At 48.4% G+C, this 13,036-nt stretch overlaps 1 pseudogene; it reads right to left on the reverse strand.

Moving 5' to 3' along the window:
• Nucleotides 1–12,545: 12,545 nt before the first annotated feature.
• LOC142211065 (small nucleolar RNA SNORA17) lies at nucleotides 12,546–12,657 on the reverse strand (annotated as a pseudogene).
• Nucleotides 12,658–13,036: the final 379 nt, after the last annotated feature.

The raw sequence follows: 13,036 nt of genomic DNA on the forward strand, positions 1-13,036 counted from the left end.
CTTCTCCTGCCTTAGCTCCTTCTCCTGCCTCAGCTCCTTCTACTGCCTTAGCTCCTTCTCCTGCCTTACCTCCTTCTCCTGTACCATCATGCACCTCCTCACAACAACCCACCATCTCCCAGACTTTTTAGCGCAGGCAAAAATAGAGCGCTACCCACCCCCATGCACAAGCCTTAAACGCGCACATCTCCAAACTGCTGGCCCAGGAGATGTTGCCGTTCCAGCTTGTGGAAACTCAGGCCTTCAGTGACCTGATGGCAAGTTCGGCACCTCGCTATGCCGTCCCTAGCCATCACTACTTCTCTAGTGTGCCGTCCCCACCTTGCACCAGCACGTGTCACGCAACATCCGACGGGCCCTAAGTTCCGCGATTTGCACAAAGGTCCACTTGACCACCGATGCGTGGACAAGTGCTTGCGGACAGGGACGCTACATTTCACTGATGGCACACTGGGTTAATGTAGTTGAGGCTGGGACCGGGTCACAATCTGGGGCGCTCTACCTCATTTCCCCGCCCGACATTCCTGGCAGGGTCTCTGAACCACCACCCTCCTCCTCCTCCTCCTCCTGCACCTCCTCCATCATCACATCGACCCCAGCTACCAGCTGGAAACGCTGCAGCACTGGTGTGGGGAGAAGTTAGCAGGCAGTGCTGAAGCTCATAAACTTGGAGGACAGAAAGCACACTGCCTCAGAGGTGAGGGATTCCCTCCTTGATGAGACGGCAAAATGGTTTTCGCCGCTGCACCTGGGGCCAGGCATGGTTGTGTGTGATAACGGCCGCAACCTGGTAGCGGCTCTGGAGCTTGCCAACCTCCAACACATTCCATGCCTGGCCCACGTGTTCAATTTAGTGGTGCAACGGTTTTTGAAAACATACCCCGATTTAGCTGAGTTACTGGTGAAGGTGCGGCGCTTCTGCACCCACTTTCGCAAGTCCACAGTAGCCGCTGCTAGCCTCCGAAGCCTCCAGCAATGCCTCCATCTGCCAGAACACCGGCTGATGTGCAACGTCCCCACACGCTGAAACTCGACGTACCACATGTTGAGTACAGTTTGTGAGCAGCAGAGACCCTTGATGGAGTACCATCTCCAAAACCCAAGGGTTCCTCAGAGTCAGCTCCCGCTGTTTCTGCACCATGAGTGGCCATGGATGGCAGACTTATGCAAGATATTGCATGTCTTTGAGGAGTCAACCATGAGGGTCAGCTGTGATGACGCACTCATGAGTGTCACAATCCCGCTCCTGTGTGTGATGCGAGAATCCCTCATCGCCATCAGGGATAATGCATTAGACGCTGAGGAGTCGGGCATAGGAGCAGAAACATCCCAGCAGGACAATCAGGGCACACGCCTGTCCGCTTCACAGCGTATATTGAGGGAGGAGCAGAAGGATGACGAAGTGGCAGATCTCATTGTCACACAGGAGGCTAGCGGGGAAGTTCTTTGCTACCCATTGCTGCAGCACGGTTGGGGCGAAATGGAGGAAGAGGAGGAAATGGAGAGTGACCATTCCGGTTTCTGGGGTTTCTATCCATCCATTTGGGGAAGAAAGAAGGTTTCCAGGTATTTTCTCACTTTGATAGAGGTTTTTTTGAGTGTGGAAAGTGTGTAGTTGATAGGCTGTGATGGTGGGGTAAAACTGTGACTTGAGCTTGTTAGATGGCCCCAGGCATGCTTCCCTTGCTGTCCCAGTTGCATTGCAGAGGTGTTGTCATCATTTGCTGAGGTGTCATAGTGGACTTGGTGACCCTCCTGAGTCGAATGGTAGGATCCCATGAAACGAAGCATTTTTCCCCATAGACTATAATGGGGTTCGATATTCGATTGAATAGTCGAATATTGAGTGGCTATTCGAAACGAATAACGAATATCGAATATTTTACTGTTCGCTCATCTCTACTCATGATATATTACTTTATTTTTGGAAGGATTTTTATCCCATGTTGATCTTTTTCATCTAATTTTTACTAGGATGCATGTATGAATTGTTGTAAAACATGTAAATAAAAGTATTTATTGTGCATTTAAACTAGAAGCCTGACTCCATTGTTGCTTCTGTAGTATTTGATATTGTAGCTCAATAACATTCATGTTATTAAGGCTTAACTGCAATAATGGACATATCCCATAGACAAGATTGGTGATATCCCTGGAAAAAAGGGTGTGCTTTTTCTAATTTCTTGTTACCTTTAAATTTGGGTTCTTCCTAACAGTTATTCCTGGACTGGGTAAAGATTATACTGATGAATAAAACTTCCAGCGCCAAAAGTTGTAGAATAAAACTTCACTTTTACTTCATCCGATTAAAATTGTATACACAATGGATCCATATAAAGATACAAAAGCATAGCTTACGCGTTTCGGGGCTGCCAATGAGCTCTAAATCATTCATTGAATAGCAGGCTATGAGTAAGGGGCATATTCTGCAGCCCCAAAACGTTAACGTTACCATGCCAACCTTGGAAGCTTTTGCAGTTTCAGAGGCTTCCTGGCTTGGTCCAATTAGCAGCTGAGGAGGCTTATATAAGACTACACCCTCCTGAGACATGTGCTGACTAATAATTAGCTTGCTACTGCTAGTTTGACTTAATTTTGTGTGTGTATCTGTATCATTTGTGACCTTTGGCTTGCCCCTTGGTTTCCCCTTTTGACTCTGATTCTGTTGTAATGTGTTTGTTATTTTTTTTACCTTTGACTAGGTTCTCAATATTTTTTTCTCCTATCTTGGGCTTATTCACGCTCTCCTGGTTTTGACCCTGCTTTAGGACTTCTCTTCTGTCCACACCACTCAGGGCCGGCGTTAGGTGGGGCAAACGGGGCAATTGCCCAGGGCCCCACACCCTTAGGGGCCCCATACTTTCCCTACCATTAGGACTAGATCGGCAGCAGATAAATCACTGCTAGATGCAGGGGCTGCTGATTGCTGCTTGCAAAATTTCCCTACTCTTAGCAGCTTCCTGTACGCCCCTCCTCCTCCTCCTCCTCAGCATCGGAGTGTGAGGGGAGAAGATTAGAGATGAGCAAACAGCGTTCGATCGAGTACAGGTTCAGTCGGACATCACGCTGTTCACACTGTTCGATTCCATGCGAACACCTCATTGAAAATGCACTTACAGTTCGATTCCCCTCCCACCTTCCCTGGCGCTTTTTCTGCATCAATAACAGCACAGGGGAAGCGGGACAGGAACTATGACAACGGAGGCATTGAAAAAAGTAGGAAAAAGCCATTGGCTGCCGAGGACATGTGACCTCTGATTCAAACGAACAGGCGGCATTAGCTCCAATTCATTCTGTGCTTGCACTTAGTTAGAGAGAGACATCTGCTGAGGGCTAGTTAGGTTTTTAGATTCTGCTAGGCAGGAATAGCAAAGAAGAAGAACCATGACAGCTCTTTTAAGAGCTACACTAAAGGGAGAAGCTGTAACAAGCTTGGCACAGTGTCAACCCACAAACGCTAAAGTGGGATTCACAGCAATTAAGCCAGGCTGTATCTGCGCAACCCAGCTTTCCGTGGTGGGGATTAAGGTAGGTGGGATACACTGAAATTCTCACCCCTTATACACTATATACGCTTCATCCAGGTTGTCACGGTGTGTACGCCCCAAAAAGCAGTGGGATATTAATTCTAATTCTCAGGCTATATACGCTTCATCCAGGTTGTCATGGTGTGTGCCCACCAAACCATCAAAACCATCTAAAAATGTGCAAGGCTACCGGTAAGGGACGTGGATGAGGACGGGGGCCTGGGAATGCTGCTGGGGAGCAAGGTCGCGGTGAAGCCACAGCACATTGCGTGCCTACTCCTCAGGGGCAGCAAGCATTGTGCTTCTCCACAGTCCCCAACTTGCTGGCCACATTAAGTAGTGTGCAGGGCACAAACCTAAGCAGGCCCGAGCACCAGGAACATGTGTTACAATGGCTGGCGGATAATGCTTCCACCACATTATCCACCAGCCAGTCAGCCTCTACCTCAACTCCTCCTCCTACACAACATTCTGGTCATCCTACCTCCCAAAATGCCCAATCTTCCCAGCAGAGTAATCACAACTTTCCCTGCTCCCAGGAGCTGTTCTCTGGTCCTTTAACTGTCTCTCTCCCTGTCCCTCCATTTCCTGATTCCACGGAGCTACCAGACGACTTTCTGCGTCCAGATGCCCAAGCACTGGAGTCTCCTCCATCTCCTGTTGATTTTGTGGTGGTTGACCAGCAACCCTTCCTCAGTGACGATGACGAGACATAGTTGCCATCAGGGCAGCCTGTTGTCATGTGCAGTGTGCAGGAGGAGGAGACGAGAGAGGAATTAGCAGAGGAGGTGGTGGATGACGAGGACACTGACCCGAACTTGTAAATGCAGTGGATTGCTGCAATTTTTCCAGAAACAACAAAATTCAAGGTTTTGCTCAGCTATATGAACTTGTAAATGAAGTGAATTGCTGCAATTTCACCAGAAACAACAAAATTCAAGGCTTTTTTCAGCTCTATATGAACTAGTCACTGCTGTGGATTCTGGCTATTCTGTGTGCAGACAGCAAAAAATGAAACCTGTTTCTCCACTATAAATGAAGTTGTATCTCTTCTGTATCCCTGTTTTCCACCGTCCGGGGAAAGCTGGACTGATGTCCCTACAGTGTATGGCTGTGAGAAGAGCTGTTGGTTTTCTTCTTTACTTCTTCCCTGCCTATCTGAAGCTAATCGCTATCTAGCCCTCAGCAGATGTCTTTCTCTCCCTATCTCTGATCGCAAAAATGGCGAATATGGCGGCAGCCGTTCTTATGAATGGGAGGTCACATGTTTTCAGCAGCCAAAGGGTTTTATCAATTTTTTTAACTGCCTCCGTTGTCGCAGTTCCCGTCCTACCTCCCCTGCACAGTTATTGGTGCATAAAACGCGCCAGGGAAGGTGGAAGGGGATACAAATTTTTACTACGTTTGCCGCGTGGTATTCGATTGGAATCGAATACCTCGAACGGCCTGATGTTCGATCGAATACCTATTCGATCGAACGGCGTTCGCTCATCTCTAGACAGTGGCGTAACTAGGAATGGCGGGGCCCCGTGGCGAACTTTTGACATGGGGCCCCCCCGACACCGAAGATCTCGACCGAGTCCCTCCTACGTATTCCTGCGCGCTCTATTATGTCCCATAGTGGCCCCTGCACACAGTATTATGTCCCTTAGTGGCCCCTGCACACAGTATTATGTCCCTTAGTGGCCCCTGCACACAGTATTATACCCAATAGTGGCCCCTGCACACAGTATTATGTCCCATAGTGGCCCCTGCACACAGTATTATGTCCCTTAGTGGCCCCTGCACACAGTATTATGTCCCTTAGTGGCCCCTGCACACAGTATTATGTCCATTAGTGGTCCCTGCACACAGTACTATACCCAATAGTGGCCCCCTGCACACAGTATTATGTCCCTTAGTGGCCCCTACAGGACTAAATACTGTCACCGCTGACCGCTATACCAGGACAAATTGTGGATAAAAAAAAATCTGGTCATGTGCATTACAATTTAGTAACTCCATGTGCCTCATATTAATAACAGTTAACCCTATCATGTCCCTCACATTAAGCCTTGTGTACCTCACATAAGAGTTACTGATATGTGAGAGACATGGAGGTAATAATAAAGTATCTTCATTATTATTACCCCCAAATGTCTCACTTATCAGTAACTCTTATGATGAGGCAAACAGGGGTTAATGTGAGGGAGATGATGGGGTTAACTGCTATTAATATGAGGCACATGGAGTTACTAAAACACAAGTAATCCCCCCATATGCCTGATAGTAATAAGTATAGTAACCCCAGTACGTACCTGTGTATCTTCAGTTTCATTTTCCTGGAGCAGCTTCTTCCTCCAGTGCAGGACGGCAGGGATAAGCCCCGCCTCCTCCTCTCATTGGTGGGCAGAGGAAAGCAGAGAAAGGGAGGGGGGAGAGAGGGGGAGCGTCCTGAAGCACTGACAGGAGCCAGAGCTGCAGCTCCTGTGTCTCAGCCGTTGCTGCAGCTTCGGGGCCCCCTGTTGGTGGAAAGTATTCCACCAACAGGGGGCCCCGATCATTATACTCAGGGGTCCGAAAAGACCTCCGAGCATAATGATAGCAGCAGTAGCAGCTGTCACCGGGCCCCTAATGTCCCGGGCCCTGTGGCAGCTGCTACCGCTGCTATGGTGGTAGTTACGCCACTGTCTCTAGAGTTGAAGGTAATGAATAGCTGTTTTGTGTTTCGGGATAGGGTTGATAAGAGTATGGTGTAGTAGACTTGCTTTGCAGAGGTGAGTGCATTCTTAATTGTGAGAACTGCTTCTTTATACCCGAGGAAGTCCTCCTGGGAGTGTCTGTTTCTTCCAGAGGCGTTCTGCAATCTGCGAGACACGTTTCAGATTTTTAGTAAGGTCGGTTTGTTAGGGTTGTCTATCAATTGGTCAGGCTCTGGTGTTTGTGAAGGGGGCCACAGAGTAAAGCTGAAGTAATGGTGGTATTATAGAAGGCAGCAGTGACATCTATCCTGGAGTGAGGATATGTTAGCGAGTGGTATAAGAGAGTCTGAGAGCATGTGGATGCCAAGGCAGTTAAGGTTTCTGCACTTTTCTTGCAAAAAGGAACATTTTTCTTTTGCAAAGAATTGGATTTAATTTTGTTGAGCTGTGAGACATTACTTATTTTTCCTTTTTAAGGATTTTTGGACTTTTCTCCTAATTTTTACTTTCTGTGATTTCCAGACACTATATCTATTTATTACATAAATACCTTTCATACAAAAAACAATGGACACCAGTATCTACTAGATAATAGTATAAACATCCAAATTATTAGCTCTTCTTGTCTTTATTGTCCACTTATGAAGCCATTGTTCTCTGAATTTTAGGCATTAATAAAAATGAGACTTTACTATTCCTGAACTGAAAACTGGCCAAAATAATATACATGGAAATTATGACCTTTCAAATTTTGAACCTTGGACTCAATGCACAAATTAATGTCATGCAAAGCTTTGTTGAATCTGAGACAACACTTGAATTTTTCTAACATTCTAACATTTTTTAGAATATATTTAACAAACTTTTTACATCAAGTTTTTTTTTATATTTCCTATCCACTGGCTAACATGGTACGAAAACAAACATTTTCCTTATACTAAATGGAGGATACTAGAATCTACTGGATTTTTATGGACCTAAAGACACTTCTGAAGAAACGGGCACACCTGGACAGCGACATCTTTTTCCTATCTAAATGCAAAAAACAGAAATTAATTCCTAAAGGACTCAGGCTCACAAACCCCATCTTATATACCTAAAATACTCACTATGCACAAAACTTGTTATAGAACTTCAGAGAAACTGAGGAACCACCTTATACATCTCTTTTACAGCATCAAGAGCAAAATCCAAATGGAGATTGAAACACAATGGAACAATATTGAAGAAAATTCCAGGATATCATTGCTACAATACTATGATAAAATGTGGACAGGGCCGCCATCAGGAATTTTGGGGCCCCATACAGCCTAAGTGTCTGCCTCCCCCCCCCCCCGCCATTTTAAAACTACTTTAATTTGCGACATACCCATTCTGTATTACATTTCCCTTTATTTAGCAGCATTACAAGGCTTCATCAGATTCTATTTGCAGGTACAATCTGCTACGTGTGACAGCGCCTATAGAGAGCCATCACCATCTATAAGAGCCCTCTTAATAAATCCTCAGGGCTTTTTCACATTGCGTTTTTGGCCTCCCTTGCCGGGATACGTTGGTAACCAGTCAGAATCAGCTGTCAACTTATCCCTGCACGAAGAACTGGCCATTAAAAAAAAGGGGGGCCTGCAGTTCTCCGTGCAGGGATAAATGGGGAGCTGATTGTGACTGGTTACCAACGTATCCCGGCAAGGGAGGCCAAAAACGCAATGTGAACACTCCTTTATATTGAAATTCCCACCCCCAAACAGGCTGCTATGCTAGTAACATAGCAGCCTACATCATTATTAATACAAAGCACACATACCTTTGGAGCTATTGTGTGCTTTGTAGTTCTCCAGCTAAAAACTTATATATTATATATTATTGCCCCAGACGTTCCCTCTCCACAGTGCTGCACACCTGATGTCCCAACAATCCCACCCCCCCCACCTTCTAACATCTTTCCACTGCCCCCTGTACCCATACCTCCCAACTTTTGAAGAAGCAAAAGAGGGACAAAATGTGCGGCGCACTTTGCGCGCCGCGGCAAATTTAGCCCCACCCACTGTTATGTTGACTCCACCCATTCTCATTAATTTTTCATGTGCCCGCACACAGTATAATCCTCCTACAGTCACCCGTACATTATATGTCCCCCCTCTATCTCTCCCCCAGCTTCATATACACCCTTCATCTGCCCCCAGTTTCATGTCTCCCACCCAATCTCTGCCCCCAGATTCATGTCCACCCATCCATTTCTGCCACCAGTTTCATGTCCCCCCCTCCATCTCTGCCCCCAGTTTCATGTCCCCTCCATCTCTGTCCTGTTTCATGTCCCCCATCTCTACCCCCAGATTCATGCCCTCCATCTCTGCCCCCAGATTCATGTCCCCTCCATCTCTGCTCCCATATTCATGTCCCTCCATCTCTGCCCCCATTGTCATGTCGTCCTCTCCATCTCTGCCCCCAGATTCATGTCCCCCCATCTCTGCCCCCAGATTCATGTCCTCTCCATCTCTGCCCCCATATTCATGTCCCCCCATCTCTGCCCCCAGATTCATGTCCTCTCCATCTCTGCCCCCATATTCATGTCCCTCCATCTCTGCCCCCATTGTCATGCCGTCCTCTCCATCTCTGCCCCCATATTCATGTCCCCTCCATCTCTGCCCCCATATTCATGTCCCTCCATCTCTGCCCCCATTGTCATGCCGTCCTCTCTCTGCCCCCAGTTTCACGTTCCACATTACATTGACTGACTTACCTTCTCCTTCGTTCCCTCGCAGCTCTCTGCGCGCCTGTCTCTCACTGGCGCACAGTTATAGACGCGATGTGACGTCATCACATCGCGTCTACAAGCCAGTAGCGGAGGCGGCGAAGCGAGGAGCTGACACAGGTCAGCTCCTCGCTTCGCCGCCGGCTACTGGCTTGTAGACGCGATGGCTGAAGCGAGGAGCTGACCTGTGTCAGCTCCTCGCTTCGCTGCTACCGCCGGCTACTGGCTTTTAGACGCGATGTGATCACATCGCGTCTACAAGCCAGTAGCAGCGGCGGCAGCGAAGCGAGGAGCTGACACAGGTCAGCTCCTCGCTTCAGCCGCATATGTGTCAGCGAGAGAGGCACGCAGCGGTGAAGCGAGGAGCTGACACAGCTCCTTGCTTCAGCCGCGTATGTCTTCAACTCAGATCTGCGCCCTCTGGATGCAGATCTGAGTTGAAATAGGACATACACAATGACTGCTACGGGCGCCAGGGGGCCGGCACACGGTGGCGGGCCAAAACCAGGCCCCCCCCATTTTTCAATTTGGCCGGGCCCCTGACGCCAGTACCAGTAGTACTGCCCTATCGGCGGCCCTGACTGTGGATATCTCTAATCCTCAATAAGCAAAAGAAACTCCACAGACTGAGACTTGCTGCAGGATTCAACAAGAATACACACAAAGCAAAATATATATCTAACAACAACCAGGATCACTCACATGCGAATTTGGAAACACCAAACTGTGTGATCAATCTCTCTACTCATGAACCCACCAAAGCAGAATTTTGGGTACTCTCCAGGGGACTCTCATTTTGTCCTTCTAAAAGCGTGGATAAAATTGAACTGTGCAGTGACATGGAGGATTTTTTCAGAAGACTGTGCCTGAGGGAATATTTTTTATGACACAGATGACACAGAGGACACCCAACCTACCCCTTCAGAGGTTCAAATCTTAACAAAAAAGTAGACAACTGATTGAACACCTCCAACTGGATGGAATTTTGATCTGGATGATTACATAGACTGTTTCAGACACATGGTCAAATCAACCATACTGGATACAAGTAAAAGACTGCTGTCTAACATCAGTACCCAGGAAAGAACAGCCATACAATCCCTGAGAAATAACATCATTAAACCAGCGGACAAAGGTGGTGCCATAGTCATGATGAACATATCAGACTACATACAAGAATCACACAGACAACTGACTGACACACACTACTACTCCAAATTGGATTCAAACCCCACAGTGGAATACTCCAAAAAACTGAAAAAGTTTATCTCCAGCCTATCTGATGGAGCCAAAGGCCTAAGCGGCCTCATACCAGCATGTCCAAGGATGGGGGCATTTTATATACTTCCAAAACTGCATAAATTTGGGAACTCAGGGAGACCAATCATTTCATGTGTTGGGACTCTCACTGAACAGATCTCTGGATGGTTGGAGGGTACTCTTAAACCCTTAGAGAAGGATACAGCCAGCTACCTTCAAGACACCATAGGCCTATTAAATAAACTATCCACTATAGGTCCCCTTCCAGATGGAATCATCCTGGCCACCATGGATGTAGAATCCTTGTACTCCAACATCCCACACCAGGACGGTGTAAACACCTGCCAGTTTTTCATGGAAAAGCGAGGTATGAATGCTGAATTGGTGGTGAAACTCACAAAATTCATCCTTACCCACAATTACTTCTCTTTTGGTGACTGCATCTATTTACAGCAGATTGGCACCGCAATGGGCAGTAATATTACAGATTACAGTAATATACAGTATTCTAATCTCTTCATGGCCAAGCTCGAGAGTGACTTCCTATCCACCTGCACCACCAGGCCTCTGACCTACTATCACTTCATTCAGGGCCGCCATCAGGAATTTTGGGGCCCCATACAGCCTAAGTGTCGGGAACCGCCCGCCCCCCCCCCCCCCCCGCCATTTTAAAACGACCTTATTTTGCGTCATACCAATTATGTATTACATTTCCCTTTATTTAGCAGCATTACAAGGCTTAATCAGATTCTATTTGCAGGTAAAATCTGCTACGTGTGACAGCGCCTATAGAGAGCCAACACCATCTATAAGAGCCCTCTTAATAAATCCTCAGGGCTTATTCACATTGCGTTTTTGGCCTCCCTTGCCGGGATCCGTTGGTAACCAGTCAAAATCAGCTATCCACTTATCCCTGCACGAAGAACTGGCCATTAAAAAAAAGGGGGGCCTGCAGTTCTCCGTGCAGGGATAAGTGGGGAGCTGATTGTGACTGGTTACCAACGTATCCCGGCAAGGGAGGCCAAAAACACAACGTGAACACTCCTTTACAGTGAAAGTCCCACCCCCAAACAGGCTGCTATGCTAGTAACATAGCCTACATCATTATTATTCTCCAGCTAAAAACTTATATATTATATATTATTGCCCCAGTTCCCTCTCCGCAGTGCCGCACACCCGATGTCCCAACAATCCCCCCCATCCACCCTCTAACATCTTTCCATTGCCCCCTGTACCCATACCTCCCAACTGTTGAAGAACCAAAAGAGGGATAAAATGTGCGGCGCGCTTTGCGCGCCGTGGGAAATTTAGCCCCACCCACTGTTATGTTGACTCCGCCCACTCATTAATTTTCACGTGCCCGCACACTGTATAATCCTCCTACAGTCACCCGTAAATTATATGTCCCCCCTCCGTCTCTCCCCAGCTTCATATACACCCTTCATCTGCCCCCAGATTCATGTCCCCCCATCTCTGCCCCCAGATTCATGTCCCCTCCATTTCTGCCCCCAGATTCATGTCCCCTCCATCTCTGCCCCCAGATTCATGTCCCCCCATCTCTGCCCCCAGATTCATGTCCCCACATCTCTGCCCCCAGATTCATGCCCCCCCATCTCTGCCCCCAGATTCATGTCCCCTCCATTTCTGCCCCCAGATTCATGTCCCCTCCATCTCTGCCCCCAGATTCATGTCCCCCCATCTCTGTCCCCAGATTCATGTCCCCATATCTCTGCCCCCAGATTCATGCCCCCCCATCTCTGCCCCCAGATTCATGTCCCCTCCATCTCTGCCCCCAGATCCATGTCCCCTCCATTTCTGCCCACAAATTCATGTCCCCACATCTCTGCCCCCAGATTCATGTCCCCCCATCTCTGTCCCCAGATTCATGTCCCCCCATCTCTGCCCCCAGTGCCATGCCGTCCTCTCCATCTCTGTCCCCAGATTCATGTCCCCTCAATCTCTGCCCCCAGACCCATGTCCCCTCCATTTCTGCCCACAGATTCATGTCCCCACATCTCTGCCCCCAGATTCATGTCCCCCCATCTCTGCCCCCAGTGCCATGCCGTCCTCTCCTTCATCTGCCCCCAGTTTCACATTCCACATAATCCACATTACACTTACCTTTTCCTCGTTCCCCCGCTGCTCTCTGCGCGCCTCTCTCTCTTACTGGCGCACAGTTGTAGACGCGATGTGACATCATCACGGCGGCAGCAGCGAAGTGAGGAGCTGACACAGGTCAGCTACTCGCTTCAGCGGCTGAAGCGAGTAGCTGACCTGTGTCAGCTCCTCGCTTCGCCGCTGACGCCTCTCTCGCTGACGCTGACACATATGCGGCTGAAGCGAGGAGCTGACCTGTGTCAGCTCCTCGCTTCGCCGCTGCGGCCTCTCTCACTGACACATATGCGGCTGAGCCAGCCGCATATGTGTCAGCGAGAGAGGCCGCAGCGGCGAAGCGAGGAGCTGACACAGGTCAGCTCCTCGCTTCAGCCGCATGTGTCAGCGAGAGAGGCGGGCAGCGGCGAAGCGAGGAGCTGACCTGTGTCAGCTCCTCGCTTCAGCCGCGTATGTGTTCAACTCAGATCTGCGTCCTCTGGACGCAGATCTGAGTTGAAACAAGCAGGACATACAATGACTGCTGCCAGCGCCAGGGGCCCGGGCCCCCCCAATTTTTAAATTTGGCCGGGCCCCTGACACCAGTAGCAGTAGTACTGGCCTATCAGCGGCCCTGTCTTCATTGATGATATCCTAATCATTTAGACTGGGTCTGAACAACAGCTGAAAAACTTTCATGAACAATTCTACCAGTTCCATCCCAC

This window comes from Leptodactylus fuscus, chromosome 6 (genome assembly GCF_031893055.1).
Source record: "Leptodactylus fuscus isolate aLepFus1 chromosome 6, aLepFus1.hap2, whole genome shotgun sequence".
Classification (NCBI taxonomy): Eukaryota; Metazoa; Chordata; class Amphibia; order Anura; family Leptodactylidae; genus Leptodactylus; species Leptodactylus fuscus.